This window comes from Macrotis lagotis, chromosome 1, assembly GCF_037893015.1.
Source record: "Macrotis lagotis isolate mMagLag1 chromosome 1, bilby.v1.9.chrom.fasta, whole genome shotgun sequence".
Classification (NCBI taxonomy): Eukaryota; Metazoa; Chordata; class Mammalia; order Peramelemorphia; family Peramelidae; genus Macrotis; species Macrotis lagotis.
This window is the reverse complement of record NC_133658.1, coordinates 94,131,795-94,149,774: the sequence shown is the minus strand read 5'-3', so window position 1 is coordinate 94,149,774 and position 17,980 is coordinate 94,131,795. Positions and strand designations below refer to the sequence as shown.

Sequence of the window (17,980 nt, the reverse complement as noted above, 5' to 3'; positions counted from 1 at the left end):
AAAGGTTTTTTGCTCACTGGTGATCGGGCATGATTTAATGAAGAAACAGCATTTAATTTGGACCTGAAAGAGAAGTAATGATTCAAAACACAAAGAAGAGGAAAGAGGACATCCCAGGCATATGAACAATGGAAAATAAAGGATAATTCCTTCTTTTGAGGTACTGCTGCTCCAGTGGGAGAGACAGACACAAACAAGGATGTACAAACAAGATGTAGATGGAAAACATTGGGGAGCACCAGAGGGAAGGCCCCAACCATCAGGGAGTCCTGGAAAGGCTTCTTGGAGAAAATTAGGCTTTTACTGAGACATGAAGGAAGCCAGAGTGGTTGGGAGGGGGAGATGAAAAGAGAGTTCCAAGTATGGAAGGCAGCCTGTGAAAAGGACTGGGGTTGGGAAATGGAGTAGAGCAGAGTTTCTGGATTGTTAGTTTGTTGGCTGCCATCCTTCATTCTCAAAAAGGACCAAAATGTCATCACAATGAAGACTCTACCACAAGTATTCTGTATAGTGGGATTGAAGAAGATGCATGGGGGAATGGGAAAGGAGGAAGAAGCCAAGTTAGGAAGGACTTTAAATATCAAACAGAGACTTTTATTTTTGATCCTGGAAGTCACGGGAAGTTATTAGAGTCTAGTGAGTAGTTGGGTGACATGGACAGACCCTCATTTGAGTAAGGGCAGTTTGACAGTTGAGTGGAGGGCCACCTGTAATGGGAGGAGATTGAAGCAGGCAGGACCACCAGTGGACTGTTGCAGTGGCCCAGGGTTGAGGTAGGGGCCGTGTCAGAGGAGAGATGTGACTGAAGTGAAAATGAGAGGAGGTATAACAATTGATTGGATATGGGAGAGAAAGTGAGGAGTAGGGGATGACACAGGCCCGAGTGAAGGGAAGATTGACAAATTAGAGAGAAGTTCAAATGAAGGGAGGATTTAAGAGAAAAGATGATGAGTTCAGGTTTTGGGCAAGCTGGCTTTAAATTGTTCACAGGGTGTCCAATTTCAGATAGCCAGTCATCAATTAGAGTTGTGAGAATGGAGGTCCGGAGAAAGAGTAAAGAAAAGATGTGAGTCTCTTCTGTATTGAAATGATCATGGAATCCATGAGACCCAAATCCTAGAGAGGGAAAAGAGAAGAGGATGGAGCCCCCAGGCAGCCCCACAGTCAGTGGGAGTGAACTGGGTGAAGATTCAACCAAGGACACTAAGGTGTGATCAGATGGTGGAAGGACAACCAGGAGAGAGCATTGGCATGGAAACTTAGAGACAAGAAAGACTTGTGGTGGGAACCAATTGGGGAGCATCTGGGATGCCAGCCAGGGATTGAAATTTGACTTAATTTTTGATGGGAAGAAGGACAAAACCGATTGAAGGGTGGTTGGAAGGTGGGAAAGAGGAGGACCTGGATGGAACCAGGACTGATGATAATAAGGTACTGGAGATGAGAGTGATGGCCAAGGTGAAGAGGCCACAGAGGTGAGAGATACTGCAGAGATGGCCTAGAGAGAACTTGCAGAGAGATTAGATAAGAGAGATGGAGAACACAATTGACTCACAGGTAACACCAGAGTTGTAGACATGGTGGACGAGGTAGATGGCAGTATGATGATGGAAAAATTGGTGTCAGAAGGGAGGGACGGGTTTATGGGGAAAGAGATTTAGCTCAACAAAACAAATGCAATAGGGGTCAGGTTCTTTAACTGGATTTCATAAACTTGTTTAAAAATTTTTAATAACCTTTTAAAAACATTTTGAATTTATTGATAACAAATATTTTGGTAACCAGATTTCAACATAACTGATTTCCTTACTAATTCTATGTTTATCCATTTAAAAATGTGATGCTGAGGAGGGGTCCATACTAAATATCCACCTAATAGACAAAATTTTGTAAATAAAAGCTACAAACTCTTTATAATATCTCTTTGGCACCCTCATTCAGTATAGCCATAACACTTTAAATTGCTTCCTTTTAATGTGTTGTAAATGAACTCACTGTGCAGTTACTGCTAGAAACTAAAATAATACACCCAACAAAATCTATCTCTGTTGCCATCTTCATGGGACCCATAGTAGATTCTTAAAAATACTTGCCCTATTAGCAATTTTGAGCCCTTGGTTGTTTTAGAATTTTTTTCATCCCTCACTGAATTTCCCAGCCTTAGGAGTTTTGGGGTAGTTTGTTCTTTGGGAGAAACGTGGGAGGCTTTTTTCTATAGTTTGGCTAGGAATCTCTTGTACACACTAGGTGTCACTGTGGCTTCACATAATTTTCTTTCCTCACGTCCTGCATTGTTCATGAGCTAATCAGATCTAGTGGGTTTCTCAGGGATCCAAGGATCAACAGGCTCATCCCCACTCTTCCATCTCTTAAAAAAAAAATCAAACACAGCACAGTTCTTTTACCAAAACAAAATCACTTAAAATGACAGCTGTTAACAATATTCTTCCTTGATGGAAGGAAATACTCTATGGTGATGAAAAAAAATCATAAATAATGGTTTTTAATGGTGTGGCTTGCATGTGCAGTTTAAAAATGATTGTTGGAACTGATGATGTTAAAATGAAATTTCACCGTAATAATATTTATTGTCTTCTAAAAATTGTGTTTCTTTACTACTCTGGATAACTCACTTAATAGGATTCATTTTCTCATCTTTAAAATGGGAATGCTGGGGCGGCTAGGTGGCGCAATGGATAGAGCACTAGCCCTGGAGTCAGGAGTACCTGAGTTCAAATCCAGCCCCAGACACCTAATAATTCTTAGCTGTGTGACCTTGGGCAAGCCACTTAACCCCAATGCCTTACAAAAAACCCTAAAAAATTAATAAATTAATTAATTAATTGATTAATCAAACAAACAAATAAATAAGTAAGTAAATGAAATGGGAATGCTGGCAAGAAATTGTTCTCCAAAGGCCTGAGAAAGGTGATATTTACTTTAAAAAAAATTTAATTTCTTACTCTGAATTTTGTTTCAAATAATACTTTTGGCAGTACTGATACCATTTTCATTCTTATTTTGCTAATTTAGTAATGGAAAATGCCATGGGATGAGCTTGAAACTTACCTGTAACTTCTGGACTTTAACATTTTTTTTTATTTCCTGGATGATTCTAAGGTGAGCTAGAGTTGAAAACAATTCAGTCACATGATGATGTTGAGATATAAAGTAGACATTGAGATGATGAGATGAAAGGAGGATCCAACACGTAAAGGTGATGGTCAAAATTCAGCCTGAAATTGTCTAAGCACTTTTTTTGCTCCTTTGGGTCCTATGAAGAGATTTTTGAATCAGCACAAAATGGCTACTTTGTCTAGGAGACAATTTTCTAATTTATTCTGTTTAGGTTTTTTTTTTCTTAATGTGATCAGGAGATGTGCAGGTGGAGGGGAGGCCCAGATGAAAGGGAACTGTTTACTTTGCCAAATGTGTACTAATGGCAACTCCAAGGTCAGTGTAATCTTTTTGGCTATCTCTTTGGTCGTGCAAAGCAGCAAATGATGTAACCTTTCTAGAGGGAGGGAAATGAAATATTTATAGAGTTCTAATAAAAAAATAGCTAAGAAAAATGGTTCGATTAGAGAGTTTGTTTTGATACTTTTTTTTTTAACGAGAAAAACATTCCTTGAAAAGACTTCATTTTAATAGTTAGTAGATTAGTACAGATCATGTGTACAGCTTTTCTGTTCTGTGAATGCCTAACTTTTGAAACTCATCGCCCTTGGCAGTACTAACCCATTTTGCTGTGCCAAAACCATCATAGCCCTAAATCTGTAATTATTTTTAGCTATTTTGTATGCCTAAATGCTGTTTTTTTCCCGCTTATGATTGCTTTTAGTTAGAATGTCTATATGTTTTTTCCTGGACCTCTGGGATGTTAGATCCCTTAGGGCAGGGGAAATCTGTGTGCTCAGAACCAATGAATACTTAAGATGAGCTAATAATGATATCTGGTAAATTTGTTTTGTGGTTAAAACTTGGTAGTGACAAGGATATGGTCAGAAACTAGATTCTTTTGCAAGCCAGTTAACTTTGCTTTCTTTCATGGATTCATAGCGAACTGTTCACTTTGTCATAAATATATATTCCTAGTCATAAGGGGGAACTGACCAAGCTTCCTCTTCAATACAACAAGCAATTATTCAGTATGTTCTGTGTATGTCAAACCCCATGGTAGGCCTTGGGGAGATGAAGACAAGAAATGGAGGGAAGACATTCACTGACCTCAGGGAGCTTATGTTTTCTGTGGTGCTTTAACTTGTAAACAGATTATGATTTGATGAGGGATAGAGCTTTCACAACTGAGGGGATCAAGAAAGGCTTCTCTAAGAGATGATCCATGAGTTGAACCTTGAATGATTCTAGGGATTCTTCAAGGTGAGGAAGAAATGTATTATAGGCTAGGCTCAAGGGCTTGGCTGGACACAGTCAGGGACCATTATGTTTGGCTGGAACATGGAGTGCATTGGGCAGCAATATGAACAATCCCAAGATGCTTTCCATTTGGTGGAAAGAACATGACTTCGGAATAGGAGCCCTGGGCTCTGTTCCTGATTAACTGAATGATTTTGGTGCTTCCCTAAGTAAGTGAAAAGAGTAATGCCTGCCCTGAAAAATCACAGGATTATTTTGTATGAATTAAATGAGATAACAATGTTGTCAAAATTCTTTAAAAATGTTCAAAAGCCCTTTGTAAAATGATTATGTAAATTTAGTGATTGTACTAAAGTAGGGTTGGGAGCTGTGGGTTCTAATCATAGCCCTGCTACTTATTCTTGTTGCATGACCTTGTCACTTGGGCCCCTTCTGGGCCCTCTCTTCATTACCTCTAAGTTGAGATTTGACTAAATGATCTCTAAAGCTCCTTTGAGATTCCTAAGAGTCTTTTTGCTATTAGCATTGCTAGAAAAACAACAAAGAGGAGTTCCTAATGACTGGACCAATGGCATTTTCTCTGTATGTGAAGGAAGGGTTGTTTTTTCTGTGGTTTTTTTTTCCCTAAGAAGATGGTGCTGTTTTGAACTAATGAACTTTTGTACCCATTAGTCATTCACTGCCTTGCTCTGATTATCTACTTAGGACAAAGAAAAATGAGAGAAGAACCTTTTGAATAACTTCTCAGGGATTCCTGAAAAGCAGCACTCATGTGTTTTGAAAGATTGGACTAAATTTGTCTTTTCTAAAACTCCTTTTCTTTTCTGTTTACTGGCACTCCCAGTGACTTGACCTGAGACAATGAATAATTGATTCATTGTAGAAACAGGACCAGCTCACCTCCCTGAGATGGAGAATGTGCAATGCTTTTAACATATCCTTTATCTAAATAGCCAACTGACTCACCCTTCTATTTCCTCATTCCTTCCTGGGTTGGAGTGAGAGCATTTCAGTTTTTAACCCTAACATCTCTTAGCATGCTCAATAAATTCTGACTGATTGATAGAGATAGCAGTTGTCCGTATCAATATTAGTTGATGCAGATACTTAATATGACAAAAAACTTTTACAAAAAAGATAAAGAATCATAGAATTTTAGAATTTGAAGGGACCTCAGAATAATAAGAGATGTTGCTCAAGACATTATTGCATTCATTAGGCATAAATTACTTGGGTCATCCATAAGATGAGCAATGGTAATAATGTGACTAAGAAAAGAAAAATCAAATGGGTCTACAAACCACTTTAACTTTATTGGAATTTATCTGGATAACTCAAAGTCTTCCATTAGATTTCAAAATATTAGCTTCAGGAGGTCAGGATCAGAAGGTGATTAGGCAGCAGCAGTTCATCGTGGGGAATTTTAGTTGATTGCTAGCCCAATATGAACCAATAGTAATATGAGGACCAAAAAAGTTGGTGCACTTTTAAGTTGTATTAAGAGAGGCAGAGTCTAGAATTAACAGGGTTGATGATCCAATGTATTGGAACCTGGTTAGAACACATCCAAAATATCATGGTCCATTTTTGAATGCCTCATTTTAGGGAGGGCGTTAATGACCCAGAGGAGATGATTGCATTTAGGATAGTGAATGACTTGAAGTTTAAGTTTTAGAAGAATTAAAGTAGGATCCTTGAGGATAGGTTGAAATAAATGGGGATATTAAGTCTGGAGAAGAGAAGAAATTGGTAAGAAACATAACTGTCTTCAAATATTTGAAGGGCTGTCCCAGGAAGGAGGGATTTCCAAATATAAATATAATATTGTATCATCTTATTTACATATCTAGACTTGTTCTTGTTTCCAGAGGACAGAAATATGAGTAAATTGATGGAAGTTTTATTTTTAGACTTGATGACAGGAAACATACTCAATATTAGAACTATCACAAATTGAAATGGCTTCCCTGCCTAGAGGTCAGATGACCTCTTGTTGGAATTAAGGAATACAAAACCAAAAAATGAAATAATTTGTTTTCAAGGACATCATATTCTGTTGGGAGAGATAACAACAACAACAACAACAGCAATAATAATAATAATAATAATAATAAATAGCTTTGATTGAATCCTTTAAGGTTTGCAAAGTACTTTACATATATCTCATTTTGGCCTCATATCAATCTAATGGGGTAGCTACTGCTATTATTTCTATTTTACAGATGAGAAAAGCAAGGCTCAGAGGGTTTAATCAACTTGCCCTAGGTCATCAAGCTAAGTAAGTGTCTAAGATAGTGTTTAAGAATAAAGCTTTATTCCAAGAACAAAGGGTCTGAGAATAAATCTTTATTCCAAGCCCAGCACTCTATTTACTGTATCACCAGCTCTTTATTACTATATTAACATGTTAATGCATATATAAGAATATGCAGAATGAATATAAATATATATTAATATACATATAAGGATATGTGGAATGAATACAAATAAATATGTTAATCCATATGTCATGTTAAGACACATTTAATGATATGCAGAATGAACACAAATACATATGTTAATACCCTTCTCTTGTTAATACATGATATATGGGTTAGAGTAGATAAGATGCCTCTGAGATCCCTTCCTATTCTGAAATCCCATGATTTGTTGTCTTTTTTATAAAACTTTCTTATCCCATTAGATATCTGTATCAACTAATTTTGGGGGGGTGGGTTTACAAGGCAATGGGGTTAAGTGACCTGCCCAAAGTCACATAGCAAGGCATTTATTAAGTGTCTAAGTCTGAATTTGAACTCAGGTTGTGCTCCTGACTCCAAGGACAATGTTCTATCCACTGCGCCATCTAACTGTCTCATGTATGTATTATTTTGTAGGTCCTGTTTCACTTTGCATCAGTTAATTTGGTTATTTCCCTGTTTCTGTATATGGTCACTGCTTCTTATAATATGGTAATATATCACTTCATTCATTTACCACAGTTAATTATTCCCTAATTGATCGAGACATCTACTTCATTTATTTTCTTAGTTGCCACTAAAAGTGATTCTTTTAAGAATTTAGGTGTATATTGGACCTTTCTTTTTGTCGTTGACCTCTTTTGTGTATATGTCTACCAATGGAATCCTGGTCAGAGGCTATGCACATTTTAGTCATTTTGTTTGCATAATTCTAAATTGCTTTCCAGAATCATTCTATTTATTCTTAACTTCTATAACTGGTGAATAATCTGATGACAAAAACCATGATAGTCCACATATTTTCAATATGCATGAGCTCTTCCAATCTGATTTCCTTTAGGCTAAGTCCAATTTTTGGTGGATTGTGAATTTATATCTCTCATTCAGATCTTAGAATTTTAGAGCTGTGATTATCTAGTACATTTACTTCATTTTTACACAAGAATAAACTAAGACTCAGGTGGGTGAGTGGCATGTTAATAGCTTTCCTTGAATTATATGCCTGCCCTGGCAAATCTATGTCTACTGATATGCAATTCCATCATACGCCCATGGATCTGTCAGTTGACCCCTGATCTATATCCCATTAGCACAGATTCTCCCTCCCTCCCCTATTGAAGCTATCTTTTCTTTCTTATTTGGGGCGTGTGCTATCCTTGTCTTTATACAAACCTCCAAGGAGGATCCACCCATTGCTTCACAGGACTTTCTGTTCTTTTAATATTTTGTAACCATAAGTATGGCTCTTGAGCAATCCGTTATCCCTCACCCCTCACTGTTACCGTATAAGTGACTAGACTTTCATTTCTAGTCATCCATTCATTTATAATGCTATTTTTACCTCTTGTAGGCACATATTTTCATGGGAAAGTGCTATAACCTGCTGAGACTTAGGAAGATGAGTGTTTGGGAGCAGCCCAAATAATTCTTTTTTTTTTTTTTTTATGTTTTTACAAGGCAAATGGGGTGAAGTGGCTTGCCCAAGGCCACACGGCTAGGTAATTATTAAGTGTCTGAGGCCGGATTTGAACTCAGGTACTACTGACTCCAGGGCCAGTGCTCTATCCACTATGCTACCTAGCCGACCCCTAAGTAATTCTTAAAGGCTGAGCCAGGAGAAGTACCAGATAATTCTGATTCAGGTTGCTTAGAAATGAGTTAATAAATACTGTTTCACTAAAATTTAGTAGCAGTCTCCTTGTATTTTGCACCCCTGCTAATTAGATAAGTGATTCTTGTGCTTAGACAGTGAACCATGTAAGTGATGCCAGGGACCCAGTACTGTCTATTAATCAATCAATCAATCAATCAATCAATCAATTGGCAAGTGTTTACTAAGTATTCATCATGTGCCAGCCTTATAGAATTAAGGAATACAGAACCAAAAATGAAATAATTTCTTCTTGAGGTCATATTCTCTTGGGAGAGATGATAATAATAATAATAATAATAAAATAGCTTTGATTGAATCCTTTAAGATTTTCAAAGTACTTTACACCTATTATCTCATTTGAGTCTCATATTAACCTAATGGGGTAGCTACTGCTATTATTTCTATTTTACAGATGAGAAAAGTAAGGCTTAGAGGGTTTAATCAACTTGCTCTATGTCATCAGGCTAAGTAAGTTTCTAAGATAGTATTGGAACTTGGATGTGCTTTATTCCAAGCCCAGCACTCTATTTACTGTATCACCAGCTCCTTATCGTTATATTAACATTGACATGTTAATGAATGTATAAAAATATGCAGAATGAATACAAATATATATGTTAATATATATCATTTTAATATACATGAGGATATGTGGAATGAATACATACATTTGTCAATCCATATATCATGTTAATACACATATGAGGATATGCAGAATGAATACAAAATGAACCCAGAGGAGTTTTAGGCAGTAACAGTTAAGACTTGGGGAATAGAATGCCAATTATGGACATCAGAACTAGAGTGCCACATGTGAGCAATAGAAAGTTCGTCTCGCTACACTGGACAGTTTAGGCTGAAAAATATGCATTTTAAAAACCAAGCAGAGTTTTTTATTCTGTCCAGTAGACAATAGGGAGCCATTTGTTCCCTGAAAATTTGATAATGTAGAATCCTAGTTGGTCCTTCACTCAAGGAGATTCATATTAAGATCTATGAAAGGTGGATTAAAGTGGGGAGAGACCAGAAACAGAGTGAACAATTAGGTGAATATTGCAATAATCTATGCCAGATACAACCTGAGCCTGACCTATGGTGGTAGAGAGAAGAGGTGGATGTGAGTGTGGCCGTGGAGTTAGAAATAGCAGCATGTGGTAAGTGATTGGATTTGGGCTGAGAGAGAATGAGGGGTTGAGAATAAAACCAACAACACAAACCTCAGTGACTGGAAGAATGGTGATACTCTGGACAGAAATAGAAAAATTTGGAAGGGAGTTGGTGTTGGGAAAAGGGAAATTATTTTTGTTCTGAACTTAATGAGTTTGTGGTGCAGTGGATAGCATCTGGGACTGGAGTGAAAAGGATCTGAGTTCAAATCCAGTTTCAAGTACTTCCTTGCTCTGTGACCCAAGACAGATCTCTCTTAAGTTTCTGCCTCTGTAAAGTAGGAGACAGTATGAACACCCTACTTCACTTAAGGAGAAACAAATGAGATGATATCTCTAAAAGTGCTTAGTACAGAACTTGGCCCTAGTGAACCCTGAATTCATGCTTTTTTTCTATTCCCCTTTCCCTCTACAGCTCATTCAATTTGAAATATCCAACAGGAAACTCACATTTATGAATGGACCTCATGAGAGACACTCTGGAATCATCTGCATAGACATGATAATTAAGCTTGGGGACATTGATAAGGTGGGAGTGAAGTGAGAGTAGAGCAGAAGATGCAGGACAGAACCTTGGAGAACACATGCATTCAGAGGTTGTACTAAAGTTGATGGTCCAGCAAAGGAAACTGAAAGGGAGATAGGCCCAAGGATAACTACAGAAGAGTAGTAGAATCCCAGAGGGGAGACATGATCCAGAAAGAAAGGGTGGGTAAAAAAACAAACTACTTATTTATTTTGGGGAGCCAATCAGGGATAAGTGGCAGAGTTAAGTATTTAGGGCTAGATTTGAACTCAGTTCCTCCTGATTTCTATTGTTCGGTACTCTAGCTGCTCCTTTTTGTATGGTTTTTGAACGTTTCTTTCTAGCCTAAATTTTCCAGGGTAGCTTGACTGTCTTTCCATTCCTCACATGTGACCCTCCAGTTCTCATGTTCATAACTAGCAGACTCCTGTGCCTGAAATTCATTTCACAGTCATCTCCATCTTTTAGAATCCTTTACTTAAAGACTTGGTTTAAATCTAGCCTATTGAATGAAGTATTTTCTGATATCCCAATTGCTAGTGTCATTGCTGCCTAACCTACCTTGCATTTATTTTGTATTCATTCTCTCTTAAGATAGAGTAGAAAGTGATAATAAATATAGGATGATAATTAGAAGAAATGAGAAGGTCTAAGGCACCAGGATTGGGAGAAATTGAAGATTAGAAAGAAGAGAAATGATTATGGGACCAATATGTTGGAGATGTGAAGACCAAGTACAGAGCCCCTGTGAAAGGGCTTCCTTTAGAAGGGTTCACTCATTGTCACAGATGAATAAGAAGTGAGAATGGAGGATGATGTCTGAGGACTTCAAAATTTAGGAGAAAAAGAAAAAAGAGGGCTCACAGTGACTAGTCTCCATTTTCTTAGTAAATTATGAGATGTCCATTGAAGCATTCTTAGAAAGTTAGGATTCAGCCTTCATTGAAACTTTGAAAGCCTACTGAAGATGCTCATGTTGCAGGGTTCTGTTCCCTATTGGGCCTATGAATTGTATAGAAAAACCATAAAATTAAAACAAAACAAAAACACCATATATATATTTAAAATATGAATTAGTCATTGTGCTTTTAATTATTGACTCATCCAGAGACCAACCCCTCAGGCCATTACCTTCTATATCAAAGTATGTGATTACTGCAGTTTGAGCAAGTTCTCAGGAATTTGGACAATGTATTCCTCATCTTTCTGCATCTTAGCAGGATAAGTAAATATTTTCTCTCCCCTTTGGCTGTTTCTTAAGCTTACAATTTATGTAAGCAAGATTGACTTCAGTGCAGTGCCAAATCAAGGTTACATATGTGAAGATCAAATGAAGTCACTTATGTAAAATGCTCTTCAAAACTTAAAATGCATATAAGTGCTTGCTATTATCATTATCATAATTATTATTATTAAAGAAGTTTGATCAGGCTTCCCTGATTGATTCGGTAAGTTCTCCAATCATCTTGAAGAGATTACAGGGCTAAGCCTTCAGTTGGTGGCATCTGTGAGGCTTTTCCAAATGAAACATTGGGGAGAGAGATGGCTTCTTTTCCCTTGGGCAGGATGGTTTTACTTTGGAACAAGGAAAGACATAAAAGAAATCTAAGAGATGAGGAAGCTTACTTTTACAGACTATAGAAACGGGGGGGGGGGGGGAGCTCTAATACAAAAGTCCCTATTCCTGAGTCCTAGCCAAGCAATCATTTCTGAGGCAGGTTTTGGCACTGGGAACATGATCAGGAGGTCTGTGTCCTCCCAGTAAATCATGCCATTCCTCTTCATGAGGAATAGCTCATGTTCAATTATCACAGCAAGTTACTTGGGGGAGAAGGAAGGGGAACAACAACTTATCAAACTACTTAGGGACTCCCTCACAACCTTCCTCAAAGTCAAGGTCTTTCATTTACCCAAGACTTTCCAAACAATCTTTGCTATGACTTTTAGAAGAGAATAGAAATAATATGATGATATTCCAAATGGGAGAAAGTTTTTAAAGTAAGAAAGCACAGTCCTCCCTGCCTTATGTCTGAGTAAGTCTTGTGTTCTCAGAGTTCATTCTTTTTCACATTAAGACTTCTTTCTAAAACAATATTTAAAAGAGCTTTTTTTGTGGACTATTGTTGTCTTTTCAAGAAAATAGTACAATTGAATATATTGACCAGTCTGCCAAAAATAACTATGACTAGTCCCATGCTAGACCTTACAGGGGAATGTAATTGTCAAAAAATATATAATCTAATTGAAGAGATACTATGATCACACACCAGAACCAAGAATGATTGTTAGCTGAACCATATGGTTTGATTGTGAGGGTAGTAGGAGTTCCAAGAACTCAGTTTAGGGTTTAGTCATTAGAGAGAATACATCAAGAAAGTGGGACTTATATGTACCTTGAAGAGTGGGGTAGAGTTGGGGTAGGTCCAGGCAGAGGAAATAGCCCTGGGGAAAGGCACTGGTGGTCACTACTGTGATGTTCAGGAATAGGGAGGCCTCTGGTTTGAGGATGAGGAGTAAGGTTGATGGATAGACTGGAGCTGGGTGTCGAAATAAATTCTACAAAGCAGAAGAGTTTATGGTGGGCAGTAGGGACCATGATAAGCAGAGGAACTTTATAGGATTCATTTCATGTTGAGGTAGAATGCTATGATACAATAGCTTCTTTTCTCTCTTCCTTTCTTTTTTTAAATTTAATTACTTTTTATTTCATTTAATTTGAGTTTTACAATTTTCCACCTAATCTTCCCCTCCCCCCCAAGAAGGCAGTTTGTTAATCTTCACAATGTTTCCATGGTATACACTGATCAAAGTTGAATGTGATATCTCTCTTCCTTTCCAAATAAGCAGTAACTGTAATAGAACGTATTGATGTAAGTTGAATTAAGGGCATATTTCAGATAATTGAATGTCAAATAGAAGTGGCAGAATCATCTTCAGGGTGATTTCTAGGCACACAGGATTAGCAACTTGTGGCTAGATTTTAGGTAAAATTAAACCTACCATAAAATAATCCAAGATGTTTACTTAAAATTCTATAAATAACTTTCATACTTTTGAAAACCCAAAACATTGCAAAAGTGAGTGCTAACTACAGTTTTTGTAAAGAAATGCTGTTTTTTTTTTCATTTTCCCACAAAGTCTTAAGACCAATCTTGAGCCTACTGGAGGAACAGCAGGTGATGGGATGATCTTGGTGTTGATGTTCAAATTTCTGAGTCCTGAGGAGGAGTTGAAAACTCTTTTCCTTCTCTGTTGAGAATTTTGGATACAGTATCTGGGTATATCTCACCTAATGTCTTTAATTGGCCCAGTGATAACTCAGTATTATACAAGACGGTGTAACAGAAAGCAGTGAGTTTCATAAGGACAGCATCCATGCCCCCATAAGAGATTTGATGATGGTCAAGAGATGGATACTTAGGGGTAATATCTCCTATTGGAGTACAGATGTTGACTTGAGGCATTGCTAATCAAATCAAATTAAATTGGGGCTTAAGGATATTATAGCCAGTTTTCCTTTAAGATTTCAAGTCAAATTCATTCAACAAACACTTTAGTTCTATGCCAGGCTTAGTGTGAACTCTGAGAATACAGAGAAAGACTAAAGCAGCCCCTACCCTCAAGGAACTCACAATCTAATCAGGGAGACAATATACAAACAACTATATACAAACAACCCTGTACAAAAAAGATCTTTACAAGATAAATTGGAGATAACCATAGAAGGAAAGAACTTTTTTAAAAATACATTTTTATTGCTTTCTTTTGTTTTTTATGTCACCATAGTTTTATTACTTCCCTTCCTCTTCCCTAAGAACTATCCCATATTTTTAAAAAAGTATGTTTTTTAAAGGCAAAAAAGGAAAAGAAAAGGGAAAAAATCAGCATAACTGATCAATATATTGAAAAGATCTGAAGTTTGTACAAAGTACAACACTTGTGGATCTTCTTCTTCTACAAAATAGAGTATTTAGAATGTCTTCTCATTCATATTTCTCCTTTTGAGTCATGCTTGTTCTTTGTAACTTTACAATATTCATTTTTTTGTGTAGGTGTTGTTATGCTATTGTAGTCATAATATTTATTTTGCTTATTTTACTCTGCCTCAGTTCATTTAGATCTCTCCATGGTTCTCTATATTCATCACATTTATTATTTCTTATTTCACAATAATATTGCATTACGGTCATGTATGACATTTGTTTAGCTAAGTTTCAGTTGATGAACATATACTTTACTTCCAATTCTTTTCTATCATAAAAAATCCTGCAATAAATATTTTGGTAGCTCAGTGGATAAAGCACCGGCCCTGGAGTCAGGAGTACCTGGTTTCAAATCCAGTCTCAGACACTTAATAATTACCTAGCTGTGTGGTCTTGGGCAAGCCACTTAACGTCATTTGCCTTTGCAAAAACCTAAATTAAATAAATAAATAAATGAATAAATAAATAAATAAATATTTTGGTTTGATGGGGATTTTCTAATTATCAGTGGGCCTACTTGATATTTAAGTTAGTCTCAGAATTAAAAGATATGGATATTTTAATCAATTTATATTTCCATAATTTCATATTTATTTTTTAAATGGTTATAATTGTTCAAAGCTTTACCAACAGTGCACCAGTGTGACTGTTTTCCCATGACCCCCCCTACCAATGACTATTTCCATCTTTTCTCACCTTTGCTAGTTTGTAGTGTTTGAGGTAAAACCTTTGAGTTGTTTTGATTTGCATTTCTCTTTTTAGTGATTTGGTGCATCCTTTCAGTGTGGTTGTTAATATTTTGTAATTCTAATTTTGAGAACTATTTGTTTGTATCCTTTGACTAATCTATTTGGTAATGTCTATTGGTGTTATATACATATAATTGCATATATAATTGTATCTATGTGTGCATATATATATTATTTACATATGTGTTAGATGCTAAACCCTTATCACAGAAATTTGATACAAAGATCTCTTCTCATTTGACTGCTTCTCTTATCCTAAGTGCATTGATTTTGCCTGTGCAGAAGCTTTTAAATTTCATATAATCAAATATCTATTTTCTTTTCTGTAATTGATTCTTTTATTTAGTTAAATACACATATCTTATCCATAGCTGTGAAAGGCATTTAATCTGATTTTCTCCTAGTTTTTTTTAATAGAATCTTTAATTATCATTCTAAATAAATATTTAAAATGTACTGAGGAATATGAAGTAAGGTGTTGTAAGTCTGATTTCAACCAGACTGCTTTCCAATTTACCCAACAGTTTTTATCAAATATGACCTTCTTCTTAAGTAATTTATGTTTTTCATTTTATGAAACACTGGGGTTATTGAATTCCATTGTTTTCCCCCTAGCATAGTTTCTTCCGTTGATCTGCTTCTTTATTTTTTATATCAGATGGTTTAGATGATTGCTGTTTTATGGTTTAGAATACTGAAAGTACTATTCTTCTCTCATCCCTAAATGTTTTTATCATTTCCTTTGATTTTTCTAGATAATTTTTTTCCCAATGAATTTTGTTATTATTTTATCCCTTTGTTGAAATATCCTTTTGATAATTTGATTGGTCTAAAATTAAAAGTATAGGTTAACTTTGGTGGGATTGTCATTCAAATGTTCTAATCATTAGCAGTAAATGTTCTTCAAGCTTTTTAAAATTGTTTTTTATTTCTTTAAGGAACACTAGTAAAAAATTTTGTAAACATTTTCTTAGCTAAAAGTCTCATATCTCAAATATATAGAGAACTTCATCAAATTTATCAGAACATGAATTATTTCTCAATTGGTAAATGGTCAAAGAATATGACTTCCCTGCTTCAGTAAAGAAAAATATATAGGCTTAGTGTCATATGAAAAAATGGTATAATTATTGATAAAGGAATACAAATTAAAACATCTTTGAGTTATTATCTCATACCTAAAATGATAAAAGGGGAAAATGACAAATGTTGGAGAGAATGCAGAAAAATTGGGTTGTTAATGTACTATTGGTGGAACTGTGAACTAGTCCAAATGGAATTATGCCCGAAGAGTTTTAAACTATTGTATACACTTTTATCTATCAATACTACAATTAAATCTGTTTCCCAAAGTGATCAGGGAAAAAAAAGGAAAAGAACCTATATATTCTAAAATATTTATAGCAGCTCTGTTGTAGAAAAAAGTGGAAATTGAGGGGATGCCTATTATTTGAGGAATGGCTGAACAAGTTGTGGTATATGATTGTGATTAAATACTACTGTGCTGTAAGAAAATGATAATCTTGTTGATTTTAGAAAAACATGACAAGATTTACATGAAATAATGAAAAGTGAAGTGGGCAGAATCAACTATTATAGCAATATTATTTGAAAAATAATTGTGAAAAGCCAAATTATTCTGAGTGCTCTAAACATCCAAGTCAACTATAAGAACCTTCAAAGGAAGGTGCTATCCACCTCCAGAGAAAGAACTGATAAACTAAGTATTTAAAGTATAGTTTGGGGAGCAGCTAGGTGGCACAGTGGATAGAGTACCGGCCTTGGAGTCGGGAGTACCTGGGTTCAAATCTGGCCTCGACACTTAATAATTGCCTAGCTGTGTGGCCTTGGGCAAGTCACCTAACCCCATTTGCCTTGTAAAAACCTAAAAAAATAAAAATGAAGTATAGTTTTACACACACACACATATATATGTGTGTGTGTGTGTGTGTGTGTATGTATGTATGTATGTCTGCAACAAATGACTCTAGTATGATGTGGTGAGGAGGGAAGGGAGGTAGAAAGTTCACAACTTAAAATGAAAAAAATAAATAATTTAATTTTGAAAAGTGCTTTATAATTGAATCTATTTCAATCTTGTATGTGCTTTGGTAGCTTATGTACTTTGTAGTTTTTTGAAATAGGATTTCCTTTTCTGTTATTGCCTTTTAAATTTTGTTGTTTGTTAGTTAGAAATGCAGGTATATGATATTTACTTTTGGTATTAGATCCTGTTTTTTTAATATAAAAAGGTCCCTCTGTAACTATATTTTATAAGATTTTAAACATAAGTGAGGCGTGTTCTCTGATGGAGGCTTTTTCTACATCTTTTGAGATAATCCTATTGGAACACACACATTTTGGACTTTGCCTAAGTGAGATACTTCCTTCCCCCTTACAAAACACACACACACACACACACACACACACACACACACTCCTACCTTTCAGCTTGCTGTTGTTTTAGATTGTAAGGTCCTTGCAAGCAAAGACTTTCTTTTTCATACTTGTATCCCCTGTTGAGCATGGTGTCTGTCACACTTAGTAAATGTTCAATAACTATTGACTATTGACCATTGACCAGGAAGGACTTCTTGCCTTGTTAGCCAAGACTTGAAGGAAACCAGGCTCTTCAGGAGGTAGGACAAAGGGAGAGAATTCCAGCCTGGGGAATGAAGGGAGAACAGTCTTAACCATCAAGCATGCTGATGTCATGGAGGGGAGCAAGGGTGAAGAAGTCGGGAAAGGTAACTCGGGGCCAGGTTATGATGGGCTTGAAAAGTCAAACAGACTTGATATTTGATTCTGGAAGTGCCAGGGAGCCCCATTGTTTACTGAACAAGGAAGTGACTGACCTGTCCATTTTAGGAAGATAAGGTAAAGAGAGACTGTCCCCGGGCTTTGACTGTGACATAGGAGAGAAGAAGGCACTTATAGGAAGTGAAGCCAATGGATTCAGGGCAACCTTATTGTAGGTTATGTTTGTAAGAGGCAACCTCAACATTCTCCTTAGAAATCTGGCTGTGTTATCAACTTGCTCTGCTTGTTGGGACCCTTCATCAAAAC

At 36.3% G+C, this 17,980-nt stretch overlaps 1 protein-coding gene across 2 annotated transcripts in view; it reads left to right on the top strand.

The window, feature by feature from the left end:
* Positions 1-17,980, top strand: part of THADA (THADA armadillo repeat containing) — a 433,450-nt gene that overhangs the window by 113,881 nt on the left and 301,589 nt on the right. The window lies entirely within an intron of this gene.